The 16212-nt window shown below is 34.2% G+C and overlaps 1 non-coding gene across 1 annotated transcript; it reads right to left on the bottom strand.

Annotated features, from left to right (window-relative positions):
- Nucleotides 1-924: 924 nt before the first annotated feature.
- Nucleotides 925-1031, bottom strand: LOC121219780 (small nucleolar RNA R71). Its single transcript, XR_005916671.1, has one exon. It is a non-coding gene; the product is annotated as a small nucleolar RNA R71 (small nucleolar RNA).
- Nucleotides 1032-16212: the final 15181 nt, after the last annotated feature.

The raw sequence follows: 16212 nt of genomic DNA, 5'->3' as shown, positions 1-16212 counted from the left end.
TTTCCTATTTTATTCTCTGTTGCGTTCTTAGTTAAATTAGTTTAATAATTTGAGAATAAAAACAGTCACTACAATTTATAGGCTAAATAATAGAAAAACGGTAATTACTAGTACTTTTAGTCCTCGTGGATACGATATTCCCTACTCACCATAACTATACTATTGTTCGATAGGTGCGCTTGCTTTAGTCGTATTTATAGTTAGTTTAGTGACCATCAAGTTTTTGGCGCCATTGCCGAGGACTAAAACATTAGGAACACTCTATTTTTATTAATTTAGCCATTTATTTTTATTGCATTTTATTTTTGTTTTCTAATTTTTCTTTTATTTGCTTTTGGTAGGTTTCTTTAGTTTATGACTAGAAGAAACCCATCGGGACCATTAGTATTTGATAGTGAAATTGAAAGTACATCTTGCAGAAACCGTAGAGAAGTAAGGCAGAGTCGATAGAATATAGTAGAAGAGTAAGAGGACGTTATTATTATTACTGAGGAGATGGGTGATAATCAGAATAATCAGCTACCTCATGTAGTTGATGCAAATCCAGATTTTTCCCCTCGTACTATGTACGGTTATGCCAAGCCCACTCTAGCTGGGGCTGAATCGAGTATTGTGAGACTCACCATTGCTGCGAATAACTTCAAACTGAAGTCGAACACTATTTAGATGATCCAACAGTTTGTTCAGTTCGATGGTTTGCAAGACGAAGATCCAAATACTCATTGGGCTAACTTTCTGGAAGTTTGTGATACTTTCAAGATAAATGGCGTTTTTGACGATGTCATTCGCCTAGGGTTGTTTCCCTTCTCGTTGAGGAATAAAATTAAACTGTGGTTGAATTCTTTACCACGAGGTTCTATCACTACATGGGAAAAAATGACCAAGAAGTTTTTATTGAAATATTTCCCACCGGCTAAGACAACCAAGTTGAGGAATGATATCTCTTCTTTCGTACAGATCGACTTAGAGACCCTATATGATGTATGGGAGAGGTATAAATATTTATTGAGAAGATGCCCTCACCATGGATTACCTTTATGGCTACAGGTTCAAACCTTCTACAACGGTTTGAATCCTTCAACTAGGCAATTAATCGATGCAGCAATTGGTGGTACCCTGAAGAATAAGACACCTAAAGCGGCTTATGAGTTTATAGAGGAAATGTCACTAAATAATTATCAGTGGCAAGTCATGAGGACTAAGCCTAATAGAGAAGTTGGTGTTTTCAATCTAGATACAGTCACCATGTTATCAAATCAGGTAGAAAAATTAAATAAGTGATAGAGGGTTGCGGGTGGACCAAGATCGAGTTGTCAAGTCACGGGAAAACTCCTATGAAAACTATAGACACTTGGATCTGAAACGAAAACAGAAAAAAGAAAAATTAAACTCAAAAGACCAAGAAAACCAAATTGAAATAGAATGATACTTGGGAGGCAAGAAAGGATGAATAAAGAACGTTTCTTGATGCCAAAGAAGGTTGCAAAACAGATCCTTGAAGCTTGGAATGGCTGGAAACGCAACAAGAACAATTAAAACAAGTTAATCAACAATTCGACACAAACAAAAATAATTAAAGAAGAACAAATAGCAAGAAAGATGGATAAAGTCCTAAGAAGCCTTGAAATCAAGAAAGATTTCACAACTCCCTTCAAAAGGCTCTAATCTTCCCTCCAATGTAAAAACACGGCAAGAAGAAGGTTGAAGATGGCCCCCACAATCAAAAAGATTGTTAAAACTATTTCTAAAGAAAACTCAAAAGAAAATTCTTGGAGAAACTCAAAGAGAGTTTTCATTCCACAAAACAAAATTTGAATTTCAATCTGTTGTATAAGGGTGGCCGGCCAAGCCATATATATAGGCCTCCTAACTACTTTCCTAGCCCTACTAGGAAAACTAAAAAAAAAACCTAATTGTTTCCTTTCAAGGGAATTTCGTCCAAGGCCTTTCAATGGGCCTCTTGGACTAAATTTTTACATAGCAATTTATTCATAAATTCTAAAAATTAAAACTAAGTATTTAAAGAAATAAAATTTTACAAATTGGGCCACTTTGACAATTTGGCCTGATTTTCAACTAAGTCAAATTTAAACTTCTTGGTTGGGCTTGGAACATCTTATTGGGTTGTATCTTCAAGAACTTGGGCTTGTAATCCGTTCTCTCCAGAAATTGGTTTGTTGATGCTCGTAACTGAGATCCAATACGCCTTAGCTGCAAGATTCAGTTTCTTGGACCAAGATTTCCAAGATTTGAAATATTGATTTTCTTGATTCTTGAAATCGCTCAAAACAGTAAAATTGGACCAAGATTCAGTTTCTCGATTTTCTTGAAAACAAGAAAGTCAATCTTGATTTTCTTTTTCCTTGGAATACGCATCTAAGGCCTTCCTAATGAAGTCTTGAACGGTTCCATTTAGTTTCATACGCATTTGTCTTGCCTTTGACCTCGTTATTGGGCCTTGTCGTAATTTGAGCCCATCACGTTCTTGAGCTTGAGTTGGGCCTTTGTGACTCGTATCTTTCCCCCCTTCCTCAAAAAGATTCGTCCTCGAATCTGAAAAATCAACGACTTGACCAATTCTAGGCATCTTTTTTTTTTGAATACCTGCAAAACAAACACTCAACACTCAAAAATTAACAAACCTCACCGTTAACCACTCAAAAAGGAAAATCAAATTCTCAAAGAGGTAGAATTCAGTCTTGTGAGTTCTTTAGTAGAGTCTATATCAATCAATTAGAAAGTGTATGAACCGTAACTACCAAAGAATCTTAATTGCACTAGGAGTCCAAAAAGTGACGAGACACCAATTGATTTGTGTCACACCGAGGAAGAATTGTGCAGACTTTTAAATCCTACTAACACAAGAAACAAGAAGGGGTTAGATAGTGTAAAGGAAGAATAAAAGTAAAACAAATGAAAACCTACAGCTAAGAATCAATAAAAATTGTTGACACCAGAAAACTCGAAAAAATTGTGGAGTAACTTGATAACTTCGTTCGAGGTGTTCCTGATCTCTCAAAATCACGAAATTTCAACTGGAATGTCCTTAAACATTGTATATTTGATCTGAAAATTTTCGGCACTAAACTCAACCTGTTGTATATTTTTTAAAATTTTTATTTGATTTCGTCTCTCTATTTTTTTAAATTTTTCTACTAATTTTTTTGCGGGAAATATTTTTTAATATTCTATCTCAGTACCACAAATATGCATATAAAATTTCAGATCAATCGGAAAACGTTTACCCACTCCAATAATTTTTTTTCCAAAAATTTTTCTGGGTCAAAACTGCTATATGCTATTTTTTAAAAGGAAATCAGTTTAGAAATCAACCAAGAACACCCAAAACGCCCAAAATCTGATACCAAATGATAGAGGGTTGCGTGCGGACCAAGATCGAGTTGTCAAGTCACGAGAAAAGTCCTACGAAAACTATAGACACTTGGATCTGAAACGAAAATAGAAAACAGAAAAATTAAACTCAAAAGACCAAGAAAACCAAATTGAAATAGAATGATACTTGGGCGGCAAGAAAGGATGAATAAAGAACGTTTCTTGATGCCAAAGAAGGTTGCAAAACAGATCCTTGAAGCTTGGAATGGCTGGAAACGCAATAAGAACAATTAAAATAAGTTAATCAACAATTCGACACAAACAAAAACAATTAAAGAAGAACAAACAGCAAGAAAGATGGATAAAATCCTAAGAAGCCTTGAAATCAAGAAAGATTTCACAACTCCCTTCAAACGGCTCTAATCTTCCCTCCAATGTAAAAACACGGGAAAAAGAAGGTTGAAGATGGCTCCCACAATCAAAAAGATTGTTAAAACTATTTCTAAAGAAAACTCAAGAGAGAATTCTTGGAGAAACTCAAAGAGAGTTTTCACTCCACAAAAAAAATCTGAATTTCAATCTACTGTATAAGGGTGGCCGGCCAAGCCATATATATAGGCCTCCTAACTACTTTCCTAGCCCTACTAGGAAAACTAAAAAAAAAAACCCTAATTGTTGCCTTTCAAGGGAATTTCGTCCAAGGCCTTTAAAGGGCCTCTTGGACTGAATTCTTACATAGCAATTTATTCATAAAGTCTAAAAATTATAACTAAGTCTAAAAATTATAACGTACCTTTAATTTTAAAACGACCCTTTTTAGCAACTGCCAGAACTATTATTGATGTTGGTACAGATGAACTAATACTTCGTGTAAGTGATGACACGATTACTCTCCAAGCTCATGATTCTGCTAAGATATCTAGTGATCAAGATGATTATACGAGTTCTATTAATATGAATAACATTGTGGCTCAAACTTTGCAGGAAATCCCTAGGAAAAACGTGATGGAGCCATATTCCAGTCCATGCGACAAAAACAGAACGACTCATGAAGAATGAATGCTACAGATCAATGAACTAGACGAATGGCAGACACATGTCAAGGAGAAATTGAGAATACACGATGCATAACCAAAGCGACGCCATGACGAGCATAAGGATGGAATGAACCAATTTAAGGTTGGGGACCAGGTAATGTTGGATAAAATGGACCCTCGAATTGCCACTTTAGATCTTAATGCAAACGGAACAACTTATTTTATGGTATTGAATGCCTTCCCTTATGGTACAGTCAAGGTAACTCATTATGAATTTGGCACTTTTAAGGTAAATATTCCCCGACTAAAACCTTATTTTGATAATAGAATTGACAGCGAGAAAGAGGAGTTACGACCCTGTGAACCACCGTAACAATGCAAATGAAAGGTAAGTCAAGCTTAGGCTTTAAATAAACATTTCTCGGGAGGCAACCCGAGTATTAACACTGATAATTCATTTATTTTTATTTTATTTCATGTTAAATAAGGATTTTTTGGCGTGTCCCAGGTCGTGTGCACTAAAAGGGGTTCAACAATGAGTTACACGGCCAGGCGACATGGTCGTGTGACCCACACGGCCTGGACACATGGGTATGTCCTTAGCTGTGTGGATCCTAAGACTTAGTTTTAAAATTTAAGAAAATCAACAGAGAGTTACACGATCTGGACACACGAGCGTGCCCTTGGCCGCGTGCATCTTGAGACTTAATTTTTCCAAAAATCGACAGAGACACGGCCTAAAATATACTACATGGGCTTGTGACACAGCCGTTTAGACCACATAGCCTGGACACACGGGCGTGTCCTAGGCCGTGTGAAACATAGAACTAACTTTTTCATTTTTAAATCAAGTTAGAAAGTTACACGGGCAAGGCCTACAACCGTGCGCGAGATACGGCCGAGGCACACAGGCGTGTGGGCTGTCACACGGGCATGGGAGAAGTGAAGGAGGTTGTACTCGACAATATAACACGGCTGTGTGTGCCACACGACCTAGACACACGGGCGTGTCTGAGGCCGTGTGAAGACTAAATTGGTATTTTAAATGTACACGGTCTGCGGAGAGCCAATGGGCGTGTGACATGGTCGTGTGGCCCAACACGGGCCTTTCCACGACCGTGTCACTCTTAAAAATCCCTAACCCCAATTTTAGTTTTCTAAGTTTGTCTTCCTCATCTCCAAATTCCACCCACAAACCCTAGCTGCCGCTCCTTTCCGGCCGTCGTTCCGTCCTCCTTCCTCACCCTTTCGAGACACTACCCTCCTTCAGCCTCTATCATCTCCTCTCCCTCTCCCTTCTCACGACACAGCCCCATACCCACCCGTTTCCCCTATTCCCTTGCCCCTCATTCGAACCACCCACCAAAAGTGCCCACACCCCACGACTAACCATCCCAACATCCCCTTCGCCCCTTCTCCCTTTCCCCGTCGCACAACACACACCCAACGCTCGACCCCACCCGACCTACCGCCGTGCCACCGTTATTTCCCCATCGCTACCACCACCGTTTACTCCAGTCACCACACACTGTGTACATTATTGCTTTATTTCTTTATTTTTTTCTTGTTTAGTATTATTATTAGCTATTTTATTCTCTTTATTTATTGTTTATTATCTATTTTTTTATTCTTAGTTCTATTCTTTTATTTTTCTAGTCATATTTGTTTACTGCCCTTATTTTTATTTTTAATTCACCGTGTTTATCATTTATTTTTTATTCTTAATGCTACTATTTTAGTTTATTTGTATAGTCATTATTATGATTCATCATTAGTTTATTATTATGACTTCCTTGCTCGTTGTTTTTATTACTATTGTTCTTTGTTCTTAGTATTAGAATTGTTTATTTATTTATTTATTTCTGCTTTTCCTTATTCTTGCTTTTAGAATGTCATGATTTGTCTTTTAGTTACGAATTCATTATTTGATTTATTATTCCTTATTGTTTTCACCACTTTGATTCATGATGGTTTCACTTTCTGGTTTTTGCATGCTTGGGTATTCATACATACTGCTTTAGGAATAATTTCCTATTTAGGACTACTTGGATTTTACCTACTTGGCATTTGGTGATGCTTTATTATTGATGAATTCGTTTACTTTTTTAGGCACACCATGACAAGTACTCGTGGCAAGTCTAAGGTTTTCGTCCCTGCTTCGAAAAAGTGGAAGACACTTAGCGCGACCTCCTCCTCGAGTGCTTCCGCCGAGGCCCGCCACCCTTATCTCCAGTTTTCAGCGGGCCCCTAGGAGGATTTATTTTAGCTCTTTCGAGTACGACCACTCGGCTTAGGCCGATGTATTGATTGGGTCGCGTTGGAGCAGGTCTACCTAGCTAATTACGTGCGCGCCTTTATTACTACAGCACCATGAGATCATTTCTTCTTAATCATCGAGCCCACATAGATGGAGCTAAAATTGGAGTTTTGCTCGACATTTACTCTCCAGAACGCGATGACGACTCATGACGAGCCAGGCACCATCACTTTCTGACTTGGTGGTTTGGTGCGCCATATGAGTGTCCCTAAGTTCGGTGCTACTTTAGGTCTATATATTGAGGATTTTATGAGTGCCAAGAACTTCCTCCGTCTATATGTACATTCACTACTCGCCAGCTAGTTATTGGACAGATCTTACGGTGAGTATGACCCCCTATGAGGCAAGTCGCTTGAAGGCGACTTCTCTCTCTAGCCTTGCGGTATCTTTATGACCTGTTAGCTCACACTTTAACCGGTAGGAGAGAGAGCACCAGAGTCGTCAGTACTATTGATGCTTATCTTCTATGGAGCATAGCCACCGGGCATATATTTGATTTGGCATACTTCATCACCTTAGCCTTCTGCCATCAGACTGACCGCCACAGGAAGGGTCTCATCTGTTTAGGCCCTTATGTGACTCAACTTGCTCGACACTTCGATCTCTTCGATACACCAGAGTAGTCCTCTACACTTACACTCGTCGGCCAGCTGTCCCCATAGGGAATCTCGACCATGATCTATATGAGGATGATAGAACGGCCTTGTGGAATTGATCCTCCTCAATATCGTTTACTTCATTTTGACTCTCAGAATGACCCAGAGGACTTCACTGATGATGTCCCACTACATCACGAGGATCTACATCATCCTCCACCTTCGAGTCACCGTGATATTTCTTCTACTGCCAATTTGACAGACCTCTCTAAGCATTTCACTCGCTTTGAGCAATATTGTTTTCAGAGGTTCGATAGTATTGATGCGACTTTACAATAGATCTGTCAGTATCTCCATATCTTCTTCTCGATGCCGACGACTCACGACACCGATGCGTCTGATGATGAGGGTCATTGAGTCCATTTGTTTTATTTTTATTTTTATTTTTATTTTTATTGTTATTTTCTTAGTCTTGTTTCATTTTTATCTTTTGAACTATATTTTTATTTTTATGATTGTTTCTAATAGAGTATACTCCCTTAATCTTCTTCACTATTTATGTTTATCTTCTTATTAGTTTGCTCCAAATCGTGCTCTACATTTAGATTTGTCTACAATTCCGCCTTTTCACTATTCTAGGGATTTCATCCAATATTCAAGGCAGTTTCAGTTTTCTCCCTCTATTATGATATTTTGTTTATACTATGATTATCTATGTTTGTACATTAAGGACAATGTACATCTTAAGTGTGGGGAGGTTGTTTATATAATTATTAGAAAATCCCTAAATTATGTCTTGTGTTTAAGTAATTGTCTCATACTACTATTAGAATGAATTTTTATCGATTTGTGATTTTATTGATATGTTTTAGATTAAATTCATAGGTATTTGTGCATTGGTTGCTTTAAACTTTAAGACATGAGAGAGTCAAGCAAGATAAGTCTATTTTCAAAATTAAATTTTTTTAGGTTGTTTCCCTGAATTGAGGTATTACCTTGAAGTTTGATATTTGCAAGATTGACATCAAAAACCATAATTTTTTTGCGAGATTTTGAACCTTTAGAGCATACTTTTTTCTTGCTCATTTTTATTATTGGTTATGAGTGTGTCAATATTGATTTGTTATTCTAAAACTTGCTTCGATTATGCATGTCGAGACTACACCTTTGGTTTGATATACTGATATGATAAAGGCACTTAGGTTTTAACCTACTTATCCCATAAAAAGCCTACCTACATAATTAACCCTTAATGAACCTCTTTGAGCCTAACACACCGTTTCTTGATTTACTCATTAATGGTAACCCATAACTCATTTTTTTTCTTTAATTGAGAATTTTTCTTGTTTTATTGACTCCCTTTTTTTCGAGATTTGATTTGGTTAATTGCCTAATTATGCTCTTTTATTTGATTTGCTGAATTAGTTATTATTGTAAAAAATAAAAAAAATAAAAAAGTAGAAAATTGAAAGAATATATATATTAATTATTATTTAGTTCTATGTTTGAGTTTGAACAGTTAAATTAATATTATGAGAATAAGCTCGTTTGTATTCTTTGTAACAGCCCGATTTTGGGCCTAGTCGGAATAGTGGTTTCGGGACCACAAATCCGACGAGGGAAAATATGGTTATTATTATATTTTTATGGTCTATAATTTCACGAAAAATTTTCGTAAAAATTTCGTTCGAAAATTTTGACGTTTGGGCACTCAATTTAGTCAAAAGGACTAAATTGTAAATAGTGCAAAAGTTGAGTTCTATATGTAGAAGTATCTAATTGATATGAAATTTTAAATTGGAGGTCTTTATGTGGTAATTATACCATTAGTTAGTTGATGGACAAAAATAGACATAAGAAATGAGAGAAATAGATTTTTTTTAAGTGGGGGCATATTAGTCATTTGGTAATAAAAAAAAATAAAATGGGAAAAAGATGACAAAAATCATCATCTTCCTCATTAGTTGCTGCCGAAATTTGAAGGAAGCCATAGCTAAGGTTTCTTTGCTTTCTCAAGCTCATAGTAAGTGCATCCTAGCCCCGTTTTTAATGTTCTTCGCATTTTTGGAATCCTCGTAACTCGGTTTAGCTTATTCTAGCAATAATTCGTGTTAGGGCTCATATTTGGAAAAATACCCATAGGTGAAATGTGTTTATTTTGCTGTTTTATGGTGGAATATGAAGCTATAAATTATGTTAAACAACTTTTGCTAAGCGATTTTAAGCGAAAACGGGTAAATAGGCATAATCGGTAAAAATAATTATTGTTCATAAGTGTATGTTAGAGTGAGAATTTGATGTTGCCATAGAAGGGAAAAATGTTCAGCATGTCATAAAACCTAAGAATAAGTGATGAAGTTTAATTTCCGAGCTTGGGGACAAAAGTGTAATTATGCAAAAGTTTGGGGGCAAAATTGTAATTTTTCAAAAAGTTGGGTGGTGGATTATTTTAATGAATGTGAACATTAAATGAGTTAAATTTGCTATTATAGATCAAGAAAGACGTGAAGATTATCTCAAACGAGGAAAAGAAAAGATAGTGGAGTGAAGTGCAATATTACGATATTTTGCACCGAGGTAAGTAAACACGTGACTTGATGTATTATTTTGACATTAATTGATATATGTTGAGATTTATTTGGAATTAAAATAAATGTTTGGCCATATCCTAAAAATGTTGTTAAATCGGGAAAGGTGGTAAAGGGTTGCAATATATGATTTATGGGTTGAACACTCGGAATAAGCCGAAGTATGTTGTACATAAAGGGGTTGCTGTGTGCTGATTCCCCGATTCATTGGTGGTGCTATGTGCGATATCCACCGTATCTTTGAAATGTGAAAGGGGGTTGCTATGTGCTGATTCCCCAGAGGGGTTGCTAAGTGCTGATTCCCCAGTTCATTGGTGGTGCTAAGTGCGATATCCACCGTATCTCTGAAATAAAAAGGGGGTTGCTATGTGCTGATTCCCCCAAGGGGTTGCTAAGTGCTGATTCCCCGATTAAGTGGTGGTGCTAAGTGCGAGATCCACCAATAACGGTTAACATTCCGAGTGCTCAACGAAAAAGTGTGGAAGGTGAATATTTCCATATGGTGGAAATTTTTATGGGGCAAATATTGAGTTGGATACTAAATCGATCCATGTATGAGATGGGAGAAAATATCAAAAACGAAAAAAGGAACGATTTAGTTATAAACTGTGTTGAACAACAGCAGATGGGTAACTTTGAAAAATCACCATAAATGGAGGAAAATGAATGGGAAGCTGAATAATATATGAAATTGAAGCTGAATGTGTCTATTTTCATATGAAATAAATAGAATAAGCAAAAGAGTTGTATTTTTGGAGATATCTGAATTTTACTGAAACAGGGCTGGATTGATTTCGGGATCCCCTGTTCTAACTTTGGAAAATCACCAAAAATTGTACAAAAATAATTATGGTGTGAAATTTATATTCCTGGATTCCTTATTGACTCTATTTTTAATATAAACAAGCAAAACCATTTTTAAAATTTTGTACAGAGAGTTAAGTGAATTTTTTTGAGGAAGGGTCAGAACCGTTGGGCAGTGAAACAGGGGAAGTTTTAATGAATAAACTGTACTAATTGGCTGGGTAAAAAATTCTGAAATTTTTATGGTGAAATGGTATATGAGTCTAGTTTCAGGGAAAATTTACGAAACTCAATTTGGAGCCCTGTAGCTCCGGATAAAAATAAATTAGCGACTATGACGCAGAAAAACAGTTTGCTGGAAATTGCCTAAACAATGAAGTTATTCATGAATAAGTTTATATTTTGGTGTAGTTATGTGAGTAATTACTTATTTATCATGTGTTTACTTACTAAGCTATATGCTTGCTCGATTTTATTTTTCCCTTGATTATAGTGACTTCCGACAACTCGGAAATTTGGAACGAAGTCAGACAATCATCCACACTATCCTTCACACTTGGGGTATTTTGCTACTATCGTTCCGGAAAATTATGGCATGTATAGACGACCTATGAAATATGGAATCATCATGTAAATATATGTTATGGTTTGATTTAAAATGTGGTGTTCATTAATAGTTAAATTGTGAGTATTATTATAAATGAGTTTGGTTGATATATATATATATTGGATTGTGATTTAAATTTGCAGGAGGTTTAGCAAAATTAAGCAGAAATGCTGTCGAAATTTTTTTTAAAAAAACTTAGTAATACCTCATACTCTGTTCCGAGCCGGAATACGAGTAAGGGGTGTTACATTCTTGATTAGTTTTTGATCGATGTAATTGTTTTAAATTTAGCATTAGTTTATTTTTGTAGTTCGATAATTTATCAATTTGATCTTGATTTTAACTAACTTTTTTAGCCTTTATCCACACCCTTAAGCTAAGCCTCATTGTAACCTTTTAAAAACTTTTTTATTTGTGTATCATCTCATTTTATAGTGGTGGAGATTTGATTTTTCATGCAAGCTTATGGTAATGACTTTTCATTTTTTACTATTGAGTGTTTATTTTTGGACCTTAAACACTTTGAGTGATTTGATTGAATCTTTAATGAGGATGTTGATTCTTTTCGATTTTGAATTAAAGGTAATGACTTAGATAAGGGGAAATACCTATGTTTTCATACTTTAAGAATGATTGACTTGGATTATTTGAATATTTAGTGCTCTTTTAGTTGCATTATTAATGTATGATTATTTGTGAATTATGACGAAACATCATTGATGAGAATTATGAGTTAAGAAATATTAATTTTAATTGTGAGTTGAGGATTTTGCTTGAGGACAAGCAAACGCTTAAGTGTGGGGATATTTGATAAGCCATAAAAGTAACATGTTTTTAATCCCATTCTTGATACGTTTTTGGACGATTTATTATGTGAATTAGTGAATTTGATGCTCCTAGTCCTTTAAATTCATGTTTCTATACTTAGTGAGCATAGTGGAGCGAAAAGAGCGAAAAACAAGCCAAAATCGAGCAAAAAGAGTTGTTTTCAGCATCCACATGGCCTGAGCATTTTTACACGGCTGGCCACACGCCCATGTGCCAGCTTGTGTCGATTTTGCACCTTGTTTCTCTTTTACGTGGAAAAACTCAATTTTTAGGGTTTCTGAGCATTCTAAAGTTTATAAATACATATTAGAAAAGGACCTAAGGTAGCACGCAGAGAAGAACGAAGAAAAGACTCGAAGAAAGCCACCTGATTCAACTTAGGAGTGGATCTCCTTCAAGATTGAAGATCTCCATTCAATTTCCTTAGAAGTTTTATTGAGTTTCTTTATGTCTTATTGTTATCCTAACTTTGATATGGTTTTATTCCAAATTATAAACTAAATTCCCTAGATACCTAGGGAAGATGAAACCTATGATGAATCTTATTATTTGGTTTCTGAGTTACATGATAAATACTTGATTCTTGTTTTCAATTATGTATTCTTATTTCATGTTTTAGTATTTTCAAGATATTAATTCATGCTTAATGTGCTTAATCAGTGGAGCAAAAGTCCCTGTTTAAGAGTAAATCTAGTATAATTGAGTGGAGTTGCATGACATTCTAGAAATAGGATGACATGAATCTACTGGATTAGAGTCAAATATAATAGGGGAATCGATAGATCGAGTTAATGCAACAATAAGGGTTTTAATTAGAAAGAGATTTCAATTAATCAACCTAGAGTCTGTTGTTCTTACTCTCGAAAGAGATATTAGCATAATTTAGGGATTTTTACGGATCAAGGCACAAGTGAATAAATCGTTTAATTTAGATTCATAATAATAAGCGGAGTCTAGGTGGATTCTTTCCTGGGTATTGTCTCTCTCATTGGTACCTTCGATTATTTCCTATTTTATTCCATATTGCGTTCTTAGTTAAATTAGTTTAGTTATTTTAGAATGAAAATAATCACTTCAATTTATAGGCTAAATAATATAAAAACGGTAATTACTAGTACTTTTAGTCCTCGTGGGCACGATATTCTCTACTCACCATAACTATACTATTGTTCGATAGGTGCGCTTGCCTTAGTCGGATTTATAGTTAGTTTAGTGACCATCAATAAACTTAGGCATATAGTCACTGAAATTTTTTGTAAATTTCCCTACAATTCACATCTGTTCAATTGTGTTTAATTGTAGGAAAATTTGGCAATATTTTGCCCCTCATTCCTTTTGTAAACAATTTGGAATTTTGGCCTTAATATATGAGCATTGATCCATGCTATTTGTGTTATCTCTTCTCTTCTAACATATGAGTATTGAAAAAACAAATGTGTGAGAATTGAGAAATACAAAAGTTTTTTTTTTCATCTGTTATCTTTTTCTGATATATGAGTATTGAGAAAGACAAATGAAATGAAGATCAAACGTTCTTTCTAACTATTGTAAGCAACAAAAATATTACAAAACAATTTGTAATCAACAAAAATATCTCATTTCAAGTCCTTGTAAACAACAACATGAGCTGGTTAGCCATTTATACCAGCAGCCATGTATAACAACATAAGCAACAATATACTAGCAACCATGTATACCAACATAAGCAACAATATACCAGCAACAATATTACAAAACATAAGCCGGTTTTCAATGCTAACAACAACAACATAAGTTGATTTTTAAGGTTTAAAAAACAACAAAACAGTTACAAACACAAGCACCAAAAACCATGTTCTTCTCTCTCTCATCCTTACATCCTCCAATGTCCTCACTTTTCTTAGAAGACCCAACAACATCATTCGTGAATGGAAAACCGACATGGTTTTCGAAATCCACTGCCAAATTTCTTACACCCAAAAAACCTCCTACCTGGGTTGTCATTGGACCAAGACATGTTTAATTTGGCTGGGTTTCCACAATGGCACACCAGAATCACTTCAGGCATCTCTATTTTTCCTCTTCTCCTTTTTCTTCTTCTTCTTCTTCTCCTTCTCCTCATCTTCTTCTTCTTTTACTTTTTCTCTAACCCTAAAATGTCGCTGGTAGGGTTGTTAAAGTGAGAGTAATCGGCCAGTTGGACAGTTTTTTGACACCAACGATGCTGTCACCTGCCATGGCACTTTGCCATGATGTCTGTGATGAAAAACGGCAAAAAGGACTATTTTGTAACTTTTCAAAAGTTGAGTGACTGAAATGAAACCTAGGTGATTGTTTTGTCAGCTACCGCAAAGTTGGGTGACTGTTGGTGTAATTTACCTTTCAATTTTTTTAAACGCATTTACTTAAACACATTTTCTAATGTCATTAATAATATTTGAACAAAAATATCATAATTAATATGGTTAATGTACTATTTATCCTTAAAGTTGCACTCAATTATTATTTCGTTATTTAAAGAATTTTTTTATCAATTTGATACATGAAATTACAAAACTTCAAACACATTACCCTAATCAATACTATTGTTACGTTTTTGTTTTTCTAAAATAAATGCAAAAAAAAAAGAGGAAAATTTTAGAAATGTAGCAACAAAGGAAAAAAAATCTCTAAAAATTGTAAAAATCAGGAAAAGTTAAGGAAATTATAAAACCTTTCTGGAACTTAAAAAATATACTTTTCTTTTTAAAAACATAAAAAAAATGAAAATTCGAAAAGAAAAAGAAAAATTATTAAAATTATAGATATGCATATATGTATAATATTTTTTCTTGATTCAATAAAGTAAATAATAAAATATTTTATACGTAATTGAACTAGAAATTTTGTCTAAATCAATTTTAGATTTACTTTAATTTCGTTTGAATCAATAAAAAATAAAATATTAATAAGTAAATGCTAAATGTAATTCAAAATAAATGTAACCAACTCATAATTCTTTAAATTTGGAATGAATCAAATAAAAAAAAGTCAACTACTTGTATTTAAATTAATCAAACTCATAAGCATCTATATTTTAAACAATTAAACTTAAAATGAACTCAAATCTCAAATGAAAAAGGTTGATTGAAGAAAATTATGACAACTATAAATTCATTTGCATGGAAAATTATGGCAATGACAGCTCCTATTCATAATCAAAAGTGATTGAAAAAAAAAACATAAACAATATGTAAAGTTCCCAAAACATTTTATACAATTTAAATTTAATTCTTGAGTGATATATCTACGAATGGGATAAATTTATTAAATTTCATTCACCGAAGCTATCAATTTTCAAGTTTAGAAAATTAGTCGACTTGTAATGACTTTTTGGATGGCATCTGTACATTTCTGGGCTGAGATGTCTCATAGCGTTTAAGATCTATCTCTTAGCTTCAAAACTCACTTTTAATCACTCAATTTCGAGTTTAGGAGCTCAAGTTATGATCATTTTAGTGAAGACTGCGTGAGCAGAATTTTTGGACGGAATTATTATAAAAATTACGAGTTTTAGGATTTTAATTCGAGTTTAAAATATATTTAGTTCGATTTTTAGGCTTAATTTTTATTATATATGAGTCTAATATTGTATTTTTTAGGTTTTATTATTTTATTATTTATTTATTCATTCCGAATTTTGTCTTTTTTAAGTATTTTAAGTTATTTAGGAGTTTTATTTTTCTTAGTCAACACAAAAGTTTAGTTTAAAACTATTTCTTGTTTAAATTAACTAGAGTTTCAGTATACTCGAAAGTTTTATTTGGATGTACTTAGCTAGCCTATATAAAGACCCCTTTATTTGTTCATTAGATACACAATTATTTTCATTCGTTAATAAAATTTCAACTCTAGGAGTTAGTTTCTTTGTGTAAGATTGATTTCTTGTGATTTTTAGTATTTTTCCTCTTGATTTTTCGAAGAAATTGGTTTAATAAAATATCCATAAATCACATAAATATCCTTTGTATACTGTCCTTAATGATTTTTTTGCACACAAAGCAAAATTGAAGTAAATATTGACACATTGATCATCTAACGATTAAATAATACTAAGTGGTATTATGTGTCCGGATCGTAATAT

This window comes from Gossypium hirsutum, chromosome D07 (genome assembly GCF_007990345.1).
Source record: "Gossypium hirsutum isolate 1008001.06 chromosome D07, Gossypium_hirsutum_v2.1, whole genome shotgun sequence".
Taxonomy (NCBI): Eukaryota; Viridiplantae; Streptophyta; class Magnoliopsida; order Malvales; family Malvaceae; genus Gossypium; species Gossypium hirsutum.
Note: the sequence above shows the minus strand (reverse complement) of the source record. Positions and strands in the feature narration are given on the sequence as shown.